Source organism: Durio zibethinus, chromosome 28 (assembly GCF_047325235.1).
Source record: "Durio zibethinus cultivar Kanyao isolate XHJ-2024 chromosome 28, ASM4732523v1, whole genome shotgun sequence".
NCBI lineage: Eukaryota > Viridiplantae > Streptophyta > Magnoliopsida > Malvales > Malvaceae > Durio > Durio zibethinus.
This window is the reverse complement of record NC_143189.1, coordinates 5,225,033-5,238,768: the sequence shown is the minus strand read 5'-3', so window position 1 is coordinate 5,238,768 and position 13,736 is coordinate 5,225,033. Positions and strand designations below refer to the sequence as shown.

General features: G+C 29.0%; 1 pseudogene; it reads right to left on the bottom strand.

Annotated features, from left to right (window-relative positions):
* Positions 1-10,830: 10,830 nt before the first annotated feature.
* The window catches only part of LOC111280574 (IQ domain-containing protein IQM1-like), an 81,456-nt pseudogene continuing 78,550 nt past the window's right edge, over positions 10,831-13,736 (bottom strand).

Below are 13,736 nucleotides of genomic sequence, written 5' to 3'. Positions count from 1 at the left end.
GGTTTGTGGGCAAAAGGCTAAAATCTGCAGTGTCAACCTGTAAGGGCTGTATGGCTTATAATGGGATCCCCACCTCTGTCCATTTTTCAGAGATGGGGCCGCCTTGTACACTTGGCACACATGCAGGCTGGTGGGACCCCATATTTTGACAGGTCCCACTTTGGACTTATCAACTTCACGTAGGATCAAACTTGTTGAAATATTGGCTGAAAATTTTCCGACTTCTGACCACCGATCCCATTGTTGCAATGCAATGGTTTAAAAAATTAAGACTCACTGGGAGTTTTCCGGAGGATAGTTGATACAACAATAACAATACTAATAATGAGGTCAGCTGATCTGACGGTTGCGATTGTATATGAAAGTTTTGATGTGATCGTGTGTGGGTCATGATTGGATCACTGATCAAACAGTAAAACAGACCCCTTATAATTTGCAGACTGTAACCCTTGCACATATGTTCTCTCTTTCTTTTACAAATTGACAGCAAGGTTTTTAGAACTGTCCCACCATAGATTCTTTGTTATTCTCTGCTAAAAGTAGACTTTTAACTGTTGAAAATGGAGTGTCATCTATCATCTTAATTATTCAAGTTGTTATTATTATTATTATTACTTTTATTTGTTCTAGAGCAAGATTGTTGTTGAAGTTCTCTGCTGAAGCTTTGTATGTAATCAAGTCCATAAAGCCCCCTTTCAAAGTCATGCAATGTGAGAAAAACAGTCATTTCAATTCTTGAAAAATTCAACCTCATTTTTGTTGAAATAGAGTCCTAAAATTCAAGTTTATAAATTAATCACTAGGTTGAAATGTTATGTTTTAATAACATCATGATGCAAAGAACCATTAACTAATCTTAAATGACTTTAAAATTTAATATCTAATACCATGTATTTCTAAAAAAGAAAAATGAATACTATTTTCAAACTGAAATCTCAATATTTTATCATCAGTCACAATATATATTTTTTTATCAAAATTATATTCCTGACAATTTTAAATATGAAAAAAAAATTAATTCTTTGCACTTATAATCATATCAAGAGTACTTTTATTTCTTACTTATTATTGTGTTTATTTTTTTGTTACCAATGTTATTTATTATAATCAATACTCTAAAATTTCTTGCACATCATCATGATTTAAATATGCACCAAAACTAGACAATTAGTATTGATTACCATATTAAAATAATTAACGTTAAAGGCCAAATTATCTCTAAATAACACTATTGAAAAGCGAAATCATGCATTGAGTGGCATTTAAGCAATGGAAAACAGCAAAAACTAGATGAAGTAATTATTCCTCTTGAGGGACCACATTACAGTAGTAATTGCAGAATTTCTTTCATTTTTCATGGAAACAAGCTTAATGAACTGAAAAATTCAATGCAAATCTATTTATTTTCCTTTATTTTTTCAGCTTTTATTGGATTGGACTCGATTGGATGGCCATATCTTTGGGCAAGAGTGGCCACCATACCATGAAAAATGTAAACATATATTAAAGCAGAGGTGCTTAAAACAATTTACTTTTGAGCTAGATTATTAATGTTCATTAGTGGGTTAAAAGAATTATATATTATTCTAAGTAACGAGATAATAATATATTTCAAGCATAGATCAACAGAGAAATGATTAGCAATGATCATCGATGAAAGAGTCAAAAGAATTTTTAATCAAGGCTTTGCTATGATTGAATTGGGGTCACCTAGTACAAATGCATGCTCTTTCCAAATTAATCAGACAGTTTTTTTTTGGTAACATGAAAGAAGGGGGACAAGACTGGCTTGGAATGAAAGGCTGGCCTTTATCTTTTTTTGGTATAAATAAATTCGTGAGTTAAAGATAAAGATAAAGATTACAGATGTTGATTCAAAACATATTAAATGCTAAGAGTAGTTGTATAAAATAACTTAAATAAGTTCTGGATTTATTGACCTTTATCTTTTATTACTCTATTCATTCTCCTTTTTTCTTACTACGGATGATATTGGAATACTCATTAATAAGCATCAAAACAAAGGCTAAATGGTATTGGCAACAAGAAATTGATGACAAATAACCTTTTGCAAGTAAATTCCCAGTTGTTACAACATTCTATAAAAATCTAAATTTTACTTGAATTCAGGCTGTTAGGATTAAGTATTATTTAATTAGACATAATTTTAGGTATGTTTTGTTCTAAGTCGACCCTTTCTCTAATCTGTCAAGGTAAATTCGTAGAAATCAATTATATCGAAATAAGTTTCAAACATATAAAAAATTTGATTCTTTGTTTGCTATAGTCAAAAAGTAATCAATTGATTTGGATGAATATGAATAATTGTTGTGCTGATTGGTAGAAAATGTGATGTTAAAGAAGACAATGATTAAGGACATGAAATGGTGATTATATCCGTTTTTTTTTTTTTTTTTTTTTTTTTTTTTGATCTTTTGGGTTACAACTGGGGCACCCATTTGTGCTGGGTGTTTTATTTATCTATTTATTTGAAATTCAATCTTTGTTCATGTTATTTGGCAATTTCCACGATAGATCACATGGAGTTTTTAATTGTGTGCCTTCAAAATAGATGACTGAAAAAAATCTTGGAAAATTATATTGTTCATCTTCTATCTAAAGCATTTTTACAATATTCTACATCATTATTTAAATCGCAAATAGAGTCGGTTTTCTTTCTATTAAATATATTATATCAAGGACAATCATGACGCTTACATTTTCTACTAAACAAGGGCGAGGCAGTTGAGAAGATGAATTTTCTTTTGTCTTTGCACCTTAGTACAGTTTATAATGAAAAGAAAATCCCCCTGCTAGAGTGTAGTACGATTTCTTTCCTCGATCTCCCAAAACATAGCAATAAGTTTTGTCTTAAATTGAATACCCTAATTTTCATTTCTGTATTATTTTCGAAATTCAAAAGTAAATCAAATTATTAAACAAGAGACGGCGTGGAGAAAGTATATATATATATATATATATATATATATATATACACACATATACATATATATTATTTTTTGATTTAGATGAAATCAATACGTATCGTGCTATGTGTACTATCATTAATTCATAATTATAATTCCTCTAGAAGAAAGTCCTAACCACATCACATAACTTTCTTGGGCAAGGTTTCTTTCTATCCCTTTCCAGGGAAAAATTATGATGAATTATATACCTAGGTTAGTTGGCAAATTCATAACCATTTTCCAATCAAATATAAGACCCTCCATCTGAAAATTCATCACATTTCTTCAAGTAGTATAAAATCTAGATCAATTTTAGTAAAATCAAAATATGGGTCTTTACTACAATATTTGATAGAGAATTTGAAATTTTTGACCACCACTATTCTTTGCATGTATGTAAGAATATAGGTTTGTTTTATTGATCGATATTTTAATCGGATAGCTCTTCATTTTAGCAAAGTATTTAACTTAAAACAGATTAAGGGTTCGAAAATTGTGTTGTTTTCCTCCTTGTGATACTTGGCGTCCAAAATTAGCTCAATGGGAACTTAGGCCTAATTTATCTCCTTTTGACCAACATCTATTTTTCTCTGAATATACCGGTTCAGCACCTAGATAATGATAGGGGTACAATTATACTAAATCTGTTGGTATCTATGAATAATTAACTTAATCAAACTTTATTATGAATTCAGCTACATTAAAACTGAGAATCCTACGATGACAATTGTAATTAGAAGACTTGATTCTTTTAATTTGTGTTCACAGATCATTAATTTTATAACAATTTTTTAGTATCCACCGATGTTTACATATAAGCTGAGTTGTCAACATAGGAAAGTTGGTTAATTACAATGAATTATAGTGAAAGTTATGGCGTAGCTAACATTAATCAATTGAAATCAGTCTAATTAAACATGTTTCACAAGGAGGAATAGACAAAGCAATTCATGGAGAAGTAGGCATTGGTACAAAAAGGGGTGAGTCTCGACTAATGCATTTATTTTGATAAATGATGAAAAACAATATAGTTTGCAAAAATAGGTAGGCTTTTGCTTTTCACTATCGACTCTTCTTGTCGTGTAACCTTCTCAAGATGAATACATATATATATATATATATTTATATATAAAACATTTTTCACAATCTCAGATACGCAAGTGACATATAAATAATGGTCATTATAGTAGAAGCTCGATATGTACTAATGTGCCAGTTAAAATTAACCTATAAAATCCTTAAATTTTGACTATCATATCCAGAGTTTGAGAAACAATATGCCTTAGCCGTTGGATATCATTGTTATATAATTTAATTTCTCATAAAAATAAGATTGAAAATTTTCCTTGAGTAAAAGCATCTTTTTTTTTTTTTTACAGTCATGGGTATTTTCAGATTTTGCTGGCCAAATTTAATTTTTTTTCCGAATGATTTTAAAGGTACACTTTTTCATATCAGCTTGATGCATTAATGATTTTATTTTTAAAATATTCCTACAAAAATCAAATTTTAATTGACAAAAAAAGAAGTTTCATATTATATAAATATATAAAAGTCAAAGTTTTCAATAGAAAAGAAAAAAATCTAATGTGGATGATCTATACTTTTCACATGTGGATGGTCTTAAACAATCACCATATGTTCTGTATTAATTATTTTGATTTATTTTCATATAAATTTTATTAATTTAAAAGATATTTATTTGACTAAATTAGGTCTATTTATTTCTTATAAATATAAAATATTATTACCTTTTGTAATTATGTTACAATTCAATTATCTTAAATCACTTTGAATAAATTCAATTATTAATTTTAAATACTATATATAAACAATATAAATAAGAACTATATTTTAGAAGAATTGATTATTTGATATCCATAATTTTAGTAGTTAATTAAGAAATAATTTATGTAATGAACATATAAGTCATATAATGTTAAGAATTCAAACCTAAAATAAAAGGCCTCATTAATTTCAAATATATTTTTTATATTTCTTTCGATATAAGAATTAATTATAATCACATATATTTACCAACATAATTTACTATTTCAAAATGTATTCTCTAATAATCCATTATAATTACTCTACATAAATTACTCTCAATTAATTTATAAGAGGCTTTATAATTCTTATTATAAATAAAGAATCATGTAAGCTAAGAGTGTTAGGAGACTGCTCTCTAAATGTATCAATTTGTGATTAGGTAAATTTTTGTCATACAATTATATTAATTTTTTATGACAATGAATTATATTGATTTTGATTTTTTTTCATTGTTGTATTTTCGTCAAGTTACATTATTATTTTAGTTTCTCAGTTACTGTTCACTATACTAACCACAATGCTAAATATCGATCACCAAGGTATTTTTTTTTTTATGCTTTTATGTTCATAGATACTTTCCTTTTATCACATTCGGTAGTTGGTATTATTTCTGTTTTATTCACTCAATTTTTTTATAAAAAAAAGTAGCTTTCATTAACATTAAGAAGTATGAGTTTAGAAATCAGGTTTGGAAGTGATTCTGACAAGGTATGTTGGTTGCTAATCTCGCACTCAATCTTAGTTATGTGATGTGCTAAAAAAAATAATTCTTTTGATACGGATGAACTGACGAGATGAATGAGAAGAAGTTAAATTCAACATATCAAAAATTTATATCCCATGATGTGTATAACCTACTTTTGTGATTTTAGAAATAATTATTAATGAATCACTCTCCATTATGAAGGAATTAAAATCACAATCATATTGATCATGTTCACATTTAATAATATAAATATTTTCATTTTGACTACAATAATGATCAAAATTGTCAAATTAAGTATCATTTCTATTCAATTTTGTCTTAATTAATATTACAATTATATATCCTACTTTTCTTTTCTAGATTAGTTTCTATTTCTTTCTTGGTTTAATTAGCTTGAATTGCATTTATTGTTATGTTATTGGTTTTTAACATGACATTGTCCAAAACTTGATTTATTGCTTAATTATTTTTTATTGAATTAATTTCTTTTCATTAAAATAATTCAAATATACAATCAACCATAAGCAGAAAATTATTTTTATGTATGGTTCATGCTTTTATGGTTTCAAGAATTTTTGAAGATCAAAATTATTAAATTTTGGTCATAGTGCATTCTTTATATATAAGAGATAAAAGAATATACTTACCAAAATAAAGATTTAAATAAAGTTGGGATCATGACTTATTAACTTTATAAACTTTATTCTAATTATGGTACTTAATACATATCTCCATGTAAATATAGTAAATAATTTTATTACAAAATCTTCTTTAAATTTTATTTTAGTTACATAATGATCTTTGATATTTATTTTTTATTTATTTTAAATCAAAATTTTTATTTTTATATAAAAATTATTAATTATATTATAATTAATTTATATATATATATATATAATTGTATATCGGTGCGTTGCACGAGTTTAAAACTAATGTAAAATAAAAAGAATCATACCTCAACAAGTTAATAAGCATGTACAGTATCTCCCTTGCAAATGCAATTACAAATATAAAATATAACTTTTAAAATGAAAAAACTTTAGAAAGGTTGAAAAAATCCTTAAGCAAATGCTTTCCCGTGGCGAAACAGGGTTGAAAATTGTATATACCTAGGCTACATTTTACCCTTGCTAAAAAGTAAAGAGAGATTGGAATGCTTGTGATGGAAGAAATAGGACCAAACAAGATTCTTGATTTATTGTTGCACATGCAACAATTAATAGCCCCAGCCTCATTTGCTTTGTTTGTTGAGCCATCAGAGGCCACAAGCTGTGGAAGAACTTTGTTTTTTTCCCCCAACTCACTGAGACATCAAAAGAAGCACACATGAAAGAATAACTAGTTAATTATTTGTCCTGTCTTGAAAGAGAATTGGTTTTGGTATGGGTCATTTTCAGTCAAAATTTTATAAAATAAAAAAAAAATAGTGATTTAGAAAAAAAAAAATGTTTTTCCATATCATAGGGAATTTTAGGGAAGCACTATCCTTTCCATACTAAAAATGCCCCAAAACCATAAGAAAAGGAGTGTACATTTTTACAGTAAGTCATAAACTTCTCACCTAAATTTAACTCTTCCTCTTTGTTCTATTATTTTTCATTAACATTTTCTTTTTTCACCCATAAAACTAACTGATCTTCAAATGACCTAAGATTACTATATGAGAAAAAAATGCATTTTCCTTATAGCTTCTTTTTATTTCATTTCTCTTAAACTATGGCAAGATGAACTAATTAACTTTTTTACTTGCTCATAAAAAAACAAATTGAGTCCTACAAAAGCCAGAAAAGATGAGAGGTGGGGCACCGGAACGCCAATGGAGTTTGCAAATGTCAAAAGTGTCACTCATACATAGCTACAGGTTAAAAATTAATACATGAAAATCACGAAATTAAACTAGGCAATATAATTATATATATATATATATATATATATATATATATATAAAGGAGATCACAGGCTTGAGATAAAGAAGGCATATTGTATTGATAATTACATGAATCAATTTTGAATTAAGCTTCAGATTCAAATTATCATAAATTTGGCTCATGTCAAGTGTCATATAGCGAAGAAACAAATAATTATTATTTTTTATTTGGTTAAACTGAACTTTTGTTACAAAAGGGTATAATTAAACTTCCAATAAGCTTCCTGTCATCCATGCACAATTAAATTACTCCAATTCTACCTAACTTTTAGATTCCATCAAGCTTATGTGGATCCAAAATTAAAATAATAATAATAATAATGTTGATCAACTCTTGCTATCAGCAAAATTAAACCACTACCCATTATCTTTTCACCTTGATAAACTTGCATTAAAGCCTTTAATTTCACAGCAATATTGAAAGTAGGTAGATTAAAAAAATGGGTTTCATTCCAAATTTGATCACTCCTCATAAAAATCAACGCTATCTTCACTATATATATATATATATATATATATATGCGTGTGTGTGTGTGTGAGTGTACATATTTATTTCATTTAACATTCCACTTTATACAAAGTAGATGCGGCGAAGAAGATCAAAGAAAACTTTAAACCGAAAAAGGTAGAGAAAACAAACTGTACAATGTACCCCATTATACAAGAAAATAGGCAGTCTATTAAGACCCCACTAGCCCCCACACAGCCTTCCTTCTCTTCATGGCAACCCCCCCATGAAAGAAAGCCCACTTGTTTACTCAAAATTGAAGAAAGCTAATTTCCCTTGCCTTTTTTTTCTTTTTCTTTTTCCCCTTCACTTGAGAATCTTTATCAAGTTGACATCCAAGAAGTTTTACACTTTTGGTAGCATATCCTGATTTCTTGCCTTCGTTAGTGCACATTCCTCACATGGGGAAGCTATTGAATTGATCAAGTGTTCCTTTGCGAGGACATAGTGATCCATGCATTGACAAACAAGTTAAACTTTAACGAATTTGAGCATATAGTCTAAAATTTCTTAAAATATATTGTCACTCAATTTTGAAGATGACTGTTTAACTATCTCATTGCGTGGTCTATTTTGAAATCATATACCCACATTTATTGAATCTTGGGTTATATGTGATTTTATATTCAATTTGGACATCTTTACCTATTACTAATATGTTTTAGGTTGAATGTTTAATATAATATCAAAATCCAAATTTATTCTGTTGTTCTTGTTTGTTACTTTATTCGAGTTTGTCTTGTGGTAAGGGCCTTTGTCTCCATTTATTATAATAATAAAGGCCTATTAAGTGGTGTTATCTCCCATCTTTTGAGTCTTAAGTTATTTGTAATTTTATATTCGAGTTGGATCTCTCTATTTATTATTAATTTGATTTTAGATGGAATACTTAATATTTAATCTTTACTAATTTTGTTTACTTATAAGAAATCTCTAATCTCATTAAGTAAATAAATTTTAGATGCACTACCTGTTATCCCGATTCAATTAAATTAGTACTGATAATTAATCTTGTTAAATGGAATTAAAACTTAACTCATGTGAGGTACATCGATCAACTATGGTTCATTATTTTAACCAATATGAAGATTCGAAATTATATAAATAATAAAAAAAAAAAACTGAAGAGAATATATATACTTACTTGCCGACCAGTCTAACTAGGTTAACCAATGACATGGATTTTCAAAACTCCCTTTTTATGTGTTCTAGGGTTGATTTTCTATAACTTTATATTGCTTAGAAAATGAAGGAGCAGGCGATTCTTAGTATTGAGGGAAAGGAAGGGATGATGGTGATGTTGTGGTCCTTTTGAAAAGGAGCGTGAATAACGGGCCATGATTTTCACATTTATATTCAGCATGCGATTATTAATTGTTTTTTAATGATACTAAGATGTGGATGATGATAGAGGTTTGCTTACATGATGACATGTGCATGTCATCAAACTTAATTATTGCTAATCACGTGATTAGAGAAGTCTTATGGCAAATTATCATTCTCACGATGAAACCTCTGCAATTCTCCGCTAATCTTGGAGTGTCTTAATTTCCCAGCTTCTATTTTTGTTTCATAATTATATAGTAGGAAACCCTTTGTATACAAAATTTCCATTTGTTCAATGACTTTGTAAAATAAAGTGCCCATGACATTATAAATTTTCTAGACAGAGTGAAGATTCTTTTATTCAATGATATTTATCGATCAATATCAAGTATCATTTTTGTTGTTGTAATATGCATAACGAGTGAATGTGTAAAGATGAAGGTTTTTCATCAATGGTTTTCAAGAGTCCATTAGACACCCAGTAAAAATTAAGCAATTATGGATTTATAATTATATAGAGGATTAATTCCGAATGTACTATTCCTTTAAGTCAATTCCAATCTCATTTAATTAAACTTGGTTAATTTCTAATCACTTTGCAGTTCTCAACTTGAGTTTATCAACTTTTTAGTTCATTGCTTTTCATTCAATAAAAGTTAATGTAAGTTTTTGCTCATTGCTTACACCATCTCTTTCTTTTTACAAATAGAATCAATTTGTTTCATTGACCCTTCTTTGTTTCTTTCGAATCAATTTGTATCTTTTGAAGTTGTCTGAACTTCCTACATTTCCTAGAGTTACTGGATTTTGGAGCCTAACAAAAGTGTTCGTTTCTTCATGCACTGAGAGAAACCCGGCATTGAAGGCTTTTGGCCAAAGCCAAACATAAACTTTAAAATGAGATGCTAATTGAACTTAAGTGGGGGCAAAATCAAACTTTTCTTAAACTTGTTTCAGTTACATAATAAATACTGCAAAAAGGTCTTTTGTAGGATTTCATTGAAGGATACATATACTACTTGTCAAAGTTACATAAATGAATTTCCCTCGTCGTCTACCTTGATATGAGGACTTTTTATCATTTGAAAATAGTGGTACAGGAAAGCTTCGTATAACCAACTCTAATCCAAAACAATTTCTCAAGAAAGCCTTGACTAAAAGTAACGAATTCTACAAGAAAACTTCAAGTAAAACACAAAAATGACCTACAAAGTCAAAGGTCAGAAAAAGAAAAACTAAGAATCTAGTGATAAAACACATGCGTCGATGCAGTGGGAACCCCCTAATCCGGCTTACAAACGAACTCTAAGTATATGAAAGAACATTGAGTTTTGAGTTCTTCCTGTTAAACACAAAGGCCTATTGTTGACATAAAACAAGGTATCATTTGGTGATTTTTTTTTCGGTTAATTACGACTAATTACTAGCCGAAACCCGGACTCTTGGGCTAGCGAATCCAAGATAGGCAAGCCTAGGAGATAAGTGAACAATGGGACTTGGTCTCGGAGAAGGAATTGAGCCACAAGTCAGCGAAGGAAGGCCTGGCTTGACCCTGGATGATAAATTAGCCTGTTCGAGTGCCTTGAATTATAGCTGTGCTTGGCAGTCTCTGACACAAAACAATGCGAGCACCCACCGCTGTACTCCATTTGTATTTCACAACTTTCCCCAAATCGTACGCCGCAGCTTTGTCAACTAACCTGTTTCCGTAACCATTTTCTTCATTGTCATGATCTTGTCCTATGGGTTTCTCTTCGGCATGGGTCTGTATTAGTAGATGAAACATTTCCAGTCGTTTCTTTAAGTTTTAGTTCCTTGTGAATTTTAACTTCACTCACTGGGATATCACCATCTGTTGGATATTTCTGAAGAGGAAAAAGATAATCTTAATGTGAGAGCAATCTAGCTCAATCAACAAAAATGTCTTGAAATAATGGTAGCTCAGTTCAATGAAAGAAGCTGAAGTGCTACCAATAGTTTTACCTTAACATTTGTCAAGTCGACATGATGTCCCTCCAAGAAAACGCGTAGTTCCGTGAAATTCTCATTGGTCGGGCGATAATGATCACTGTAGGCCCAGTTAGCCCGAAAAAGAAGAAAAAATAAAAATAAAAAAGGCTTTCATAATTGTATTTTTTTTAGAAGCGACAACAAACTGTTAAATTAAAAATTAGAGAATAATAGTAAAAATAAAATACACAAGAATTTAGGTAATTCATCAATTTGACTACGTCTAAAGACAATTATAAAAAGAATTTCACGGAGAAATAATATAAGAAAAACAATTATTCTCTATTCTAAGAGAGAACAAATATACTCTCTCTTAAAGAAATAGAAATAATATCTCGCAACTCCTTTATCAAGATCAAGAACAAAACTCTTGAATTTTTGGCTTGCCTTCACCTTCATAACTCAGGCTTATTTATAGGCTCCAAATTCCCCTCATAAACGTTAGCTACTCATCATTCAATATATTTTTCGCATTTTTCAGCTCATTTCAAACCAAAAACTTTAAGTTTCTGCATGTTTCTTTCTCATTTGGCCGAAATGTGCTTTTTTTTTTTAAGTCAAGATATATTATTATATTAATGATGTCCAAGATGCAATTAGCAAGACACAAGTCAACTCAGGGCCTTTTACAGCCTGGCCAAAAACAATGTAACCCTTGCTTTGCCAATGCATCAACCATGCCATTGGCTTCACATAATACATTAATAATCTTCACCTCACCTAATTCCCCAATCAAACTATCAATTGCTAAAAAGATCTCCCACGACTTCCATGTGTCATAATATATAGATCTAAAAATTTATAGTTAGACTTAATAAAAGAATAGAGTTGTCACCAATTTTTTTTTTTTATCTAGGTCTGATTGATCACTTAATGAATCTATCTTCTTAAGAAACTCTTAAGTTTGACTAAGAGTTCCTAAAAGAATATGTTTAAGTCTACTAACCAGAATAAGGTTCAAGAATTTGGTTACATGTAGAGAAGGTTATAGCACCCCCACATGCCCATTCAAAAGATGGTACCATTTTATTTTAAATTTATCATAAAGTCTTGAATCTAATGGTTTTAAATTTTTATGTTCAAATATTAAAAATAATTCTTAAGATTCTTCCATCAATCTGGTAAAATTCTTAAAAATATTTCTTACTTCAAGAGTATTCAAGGATCTCATTTGTTTATTTGAAAAGGCTCTATCGTCGAAAAATGTTTATTTATTATTCTTTTTTTATTGAAAATATATTTAATTATTCTACAATTTAAGCCAAATTAAAAATATTTTTTATTCTGAATTTCTAAATTTTTCACCATGTGAGCCTATTTAAAATTTTTTTATTTTTTTTATTTCTAAATTTTCACCATTTGGGCCTATTTAGAAATTCTTTTTATTTATTTTTTTGGAAAGAAAATAATATGACAATTATTTTTATTGAAATTTCATTTAAATTATTCTACCATTTGGGACAAATTTAAATAAAATTTCTTGCCTAGAGATTTCTTAGAATTTACCATTTGAAATTTCTAAGAATCTCATCATTGGATAATTATCAAATATTTTCAACCAAATTTTATTTTTTATTTTTTTGTTTGAAAATAAATATTAATTATTGTTATTAAAATTTTATCTAAATTATTTCACCATTTAGGACAAATTTAGACAATTCCTCACCTAGGAATTTTATAGAAATTTACCGTATGAAATTATTATAAATTCTATCATTGGATAATGAATACTTATTCTAAAAAATATATATATATTTATATTTTTTTACTAAATTTAATCATTCAAAAATACTAAAAAAAACTAAAAAATACCAAAAAATAAAATGGCTTGGCTTGAGCGGCTCGGAATGGCTCGACTGCATACACAAGAAGAGGTTGGAACAATGTGGCTCGGGACATGGCTCGCGACTTGGCTCGGCTCACTTGGAGACAAAAGTTAGAGATGGGTCAAAAGTGGGTCAGCGCTTCGGGTCAAGTCCCCCGAATGGAAAACATGTGGATCTTAGGTTTTTTTAAATATCAGAACAACGTTGTTTTGGTGATGCTAAAAAAGGTCAAATTCTTTTTCTTTCTTCAGATTCCTTCTTCTTTTCTCTCATCTCTCTCTAAAAATCAGATGAACTTCGATTGAATATCAACTAAATTCTGAGGAATACCACCAAAATTTAAGTTGGTTCACCGGACGGTAATCGAAAAATTCAACCTTCACCAAAATCACCATCGGATTCTGGAAAACCTTGCCTGAAAATTCAACTGGCACTGGAAAATTTCGCCAAAATTTGGAAAATTTCCATATTTTTCTAAAAAAATTTTTTTTTTAAAACCCAAAAATCTTCAAAATTTTTTTACTACTTTCTGCTTGCTGTGTTTCATGTTTTTGTGTTTCTATTTTTCTTTTTTGTGTCCTTTTGATCTTTATGGGAGTATCTATTTATAGGGTTTTGTTTCAAAGAACCTTAT